Source organism: Scomber japonicus, chromosome 21 (assembly GCF_027409825.1).
Source record: "Scomber japonicus isolate fScoJap1 chromosome 21, fScoJap1.pri, whole genome shotgun sequence".
Classification (NCBI taxonomy): domain Eukaryota; kingdom Metazoa; phylum Chordata; class Actinopteri; order Scombriformes; family Scombridae; genus Scomber; species Scomber japonicus.
Window position 1 is genome coordinate 5,334 of NC_070598.1, and position 4,667 is coordinate 10,000.

Sequence of the window (4,667 nt, forward strand, 5' to 3'; positions counted from 1 at the left end):
TCCTTTGAATGTTGTGTCCAGAAGGTCAGTTTAATTGTTGCTTAAGGTGTGTTTTAATCTTATAGATGAATTGAAGTTATTAAGAGTGTTCAGAAATAACTGGAAATCCTCTTCTGAATGTGTCCAGATGCCCCACATGTCGTCTAAATAATGATAATAAGGGTCTTTTATTACACACAGAGAGGCGCCTGCTTCCCAATGAGCCATAAAAATATTGGCATAAGCAGGGGAGTATTATTTTCCCATAGCTGTCACCTTAATATGTAGTTAAACTAACCTCTAAAGATTCAAATAATTCTTTGTCTGGTCTTTTTTAATCATAGTTTTTTTAAATGTTTTCCACAGCTTGAATGCCCTCTCTGGTGTCTATATTTGTGTAGAGACGATCAATGCCGATAGTAAAGAGAATCGAGTCTGCCAGAATATGTGAACTTTTTACCTTATCAATGACATCATGTGCATCTTTTAAGTAACTCGGGTGCATTGTAGATAGGGGATTAAAAGAAAAGTCCAAGTACTCTGCAGTTCTGTAGGTTTCACTGCTGCAATCAGAGACTATTGGTCTACCAGGGGGGATTAAGAATGGCTTGCTCCACTAAGCTGGGTCCTTATGGATTTTTGGCAACATGTAAAAACATCTAGGTCTAATTTCAGAGATCCTAATTAGCTAATGTTTTTGTTTCCAATTAATAAATTTTTTCACTTAAATCACAACTTTTGAGATTCCACAGAATATGTAGTCACGAAGGGGACTTCAGGACAGCTACTAAAACTGTGCCAACAGGTGGCTGGAGGACCAAGAAGGCAGACACTGAGTAAACTCACAATACGGACTTCATTGAATCCACAGGGGAGGTTAGAGGCTGGAGAGCAGGAGAGGGAGCTGGAGGACACAGGAGGGCAGGCAGGCAAGGACACGGTGATGTGGTGGAGGAGAAGGTCCAGAGCGGCTGCTTGCTGGCAGGGCAGGGAATCTGGGAGCAAAGGGAGTCCGGGTCAAAACGAGGCAGGAGACACGGGAGCAAAAAACACAGAGGAGTGAAAAAAGGCTGGGGACAAATACACAGGAGACTAGAGGACACTGAATACTTGAGATCACGAGTAAAGAGCCTCACAAAGTTACCAAGTGGTGAACTGTAAAGATCTGGTGATGAATGAGTGGAGGGCTGGTGTCTTTGAGCAGTGGGGTGATGAGCAGATGAGCCTCAGGTGTGTATCCTGCAGCAGCAGCAGCAGCCTGCATCTGGGGCCCGCCCCCAGGAAGGAGGGGAGGAGACACAGGGAGGAGGAGAGACACAGGGAGGGGAGGAGACACAGGGAGGAGGGAGAGATACAGGGAGGGGAGGAGACACAGGGAGGGAGGAGACACAGGGAGGGGAGGGGGGAGACACAGGGAGGAGGGGAGGAGACACAGGGAAGAGGGGAGACACAGGGAGGGGAGGGGAGGAGACAGGGAGGGGAGGAGAGACAGGGAGGGGAGGAGACACAGGAAGGAGGGAGAGACACAGGGAGGGGGGGGACACTAGGAGGGGAGGAGACACAGGGAGGAGGGAGAGACACTAGGAGCACACAGACATGGATGTAACTAAAACACTATTAAGACATTGGCTACTAGAGGCTACAGCCGCTCATTTAGGAGAACAGCTCTAAACTATTTCTACAAACTAAAACTATTTTAGTGTCATCTGTGCTCCCCTTGGTGACCTCATGCTCTCCACCAGCAACCCAACTGGTCATCTGTGCTCCCCTTGGTGACCTCATGCTCTCCACCAGCAACCCAACTGGTCATCTGTGCTCCCCTTGGTGACCTCATGCTCTCCACCAGCAACCCAACTGGTCATCTGTGCTCCCCTTGGTGACCTCATGCTCTCCACCAGCAACCCAACTGGTCATCTGTGCTCCCCTTGGTGACCTCATGCTCTCCACCAGCAACCCAACTGGTCATCTGTGCTCCCCTTGGTGACCTCATGCTCTCCACCAGCAACCCAACTGGTCATCTGTGCTCCCCTTGGTGACTTCATGCTCTCCACCAGCAACCCAACTGGTCATCTGTGCTCCCCTTGGTGACCTCATGCTCTCCACCAGCAACCCAACTGGTCATCTGTGCTCCCCTTGGTGAACTCATGCTCTCCACCAGCAACCCAACTGGTCATCTGTGCTCCCCTTGGTGACCTCATGCTCTCCACCAGCAACCCAACTGGTCATCTGTGCTCCCCTTGGTGACTTCATGCTCTCCACCAGCAACCCAACTGGTCATCTGTGCTCCCCTTGGTGACCTCATGCTCTCCACCAGCAACCCAACTGGTCATCTGTGCTCCCCTTGGTGACCTCATGCTCTCCACCAGCAACCCAACTGGTCAGAGCTACTAAAGAGAACTTCACCAGGATACTTGGCAGCTCAGACAAGTTTAAAGAACACAGAATAATCGCTGCATACAGAAAACACAAGAATCTGCAGGATTATCTGGTCAGAGCAAAGGTCAGGCCTCTGGTGACCAATAAACCCAGAGGTCAGGCCTCTGGTGACCCCTAAACCCAGAGGTCAAGGCCTCTGGTGACCCCTAAACCCAGAGGTCAGGCTTCTGGTGACCCCTAAACCCAGAGGTCAAGGGGATTTCTACAAGCAACTAACTTGGCTTCATAACAGGACCAACAAACATGTCTTTAAAACCCTTTCCTGGGGGAACACCCACACCAGAAACTATTTAATCACCTGTTTAAAATGTGGTGCACAATATGGGTTAGGGTCTAACACTCTGCTCCAAAGGGTTAGGGTTAAGTTCTAACACTCTGCTCCAAAGGGTTAGGGTTAGGGTCTAACACTGTGCTCCAAAGGGTTAGGGTCTAACACTCTGCTCCAAAGGTTTAGGGTTAGGCTCTAACACTCTGCTCCAAAGGGTTAGGGTTAGGGTCTAACACTCTGCTCCAAAGGGTTAGGGTTAGGGTCTAACACTCTGCTCCAAAGGGTTAGGGTCTAACACTCTGCTCCAAAGGTTTAGGGTTAGGGTCTAACACTCTCCTCCAAAGGTTTAGGGTTAGGGTCTCACTCCTCTGGTCAGCCATTTTTTGAAGCATGGATGGCCGTCGGTAAAAGCCTTGGTCATCCAAAGCACCCAAACTGGACTACGAACCAGAGAATCCGGACTGAAAGACTCTGGATCAGCAACCTGGACACAAGACATCCCAGAGGCCTAAATCAGTGCTGGGTCGACCCCAGCCGAGAACAGGAAGGCCCGTGCAACTGTGTGAGACGATATGTAAGAATTGCCAAAATTAAAAATTAAAAAAAGATGAACCATTCTTCACTGGATACTGATCCTAACCTGCCTGATGAACTGAACAACTTTTACTGTTGGTTTGAAACCACAAATAACCTTTCTACGGCTAATCCATCCGAACCTACTGCTCCACCATTTTTTATCAGGTATCAGGTTTATAAGGTTAGAAACCTATTAGGCAGGCAAAACCCTAACCCATGGATTGGCTCCTGTTTTAACTGCCATTTATAGCTGCTCAGAATCTGCTGTGTTTGTACCCGTCTCCAGTGGGTGATTTGTTTTTTTTAACAAGGGGGATGCAGCTGGTTAACCACCCATCGCGGTCAGTCGCTCATAAAAACACTTTGCCTAGCTCTTTCTGGCCTTGCTGCTCTTAAACTGCCTCCTCTCTCTCCTCCACCTTGTTGCCCTGCTGCTGCTATCTGACTTTGTTCATTCTCTACTAAAGTAATGACATCAACTTACAACAAACAGCTTACTTTCTACAACCCTTGTCTGAACAGTACCAGTGGATTTCATGCTTAGTTGAACTCAAAGAGGAAAGATGTGTGTGTGTGTGTGGGGGGGGGGGGTTAGGGGTTAGTTATGTAAGTTTCACAGCTCTGCCGTACTCCGCACTAACAATAGGTACGGATGGAGGGAAAAAGGGACCTGTCCTTCTCTGTCAGACTTGCACACCAGCAGATGCAGGAATTTAAATCTTATCTAACTCTCCTAATCCTCACCTTTAAGTGATTTTTCATCCCTTATCCTCAGATGTCCCTGAAAATCCCCGTCTACATTCTCAGTTCATCTCTCCTCAACAGGAACATTTTAAACCTATCTGACTGTGACCACCAGATGGAGCTGACCACCAGATGGAGCTGACTGACCACCAGATGGAGCTGACTGACCACCAGATGGAGCTGACTGACCACCAGATGGAGCTGACTGACCACCAGATGGAGCTGACCACCAGATGGAGCTGACTGACCACCAGATGGAGCTGACTGACCACCAGATGGAGCTGACCACCAGATGGAGCTGACCACCAGATGGAGCTGACTGACCACCAGATGGAGCTGACCACCAGATGGAGCTGACTGACCACCAGATGGAGCTGACTGACCACCAGATGGAGCTGACCACCTGATGGAGCTGACTGACCACCAGATGGAGCTGACTGACCACCAGATGGAGCTGACCACCTGATGGAGCTGACTGACCACCAGATGGAGCTGACTGACCACCAGATGGAGCTGACCACCAGATGGAGCTGACTGACCACCAGATGGAGCTGACTGACCACCAGATGGAGCTGACCACCAGATGGAGCTGACTGACCACCAGATGGAGCTGACTGACCACCAGATGGAGCTGACCACCTGATGGAGCTGACTGACCACCAGA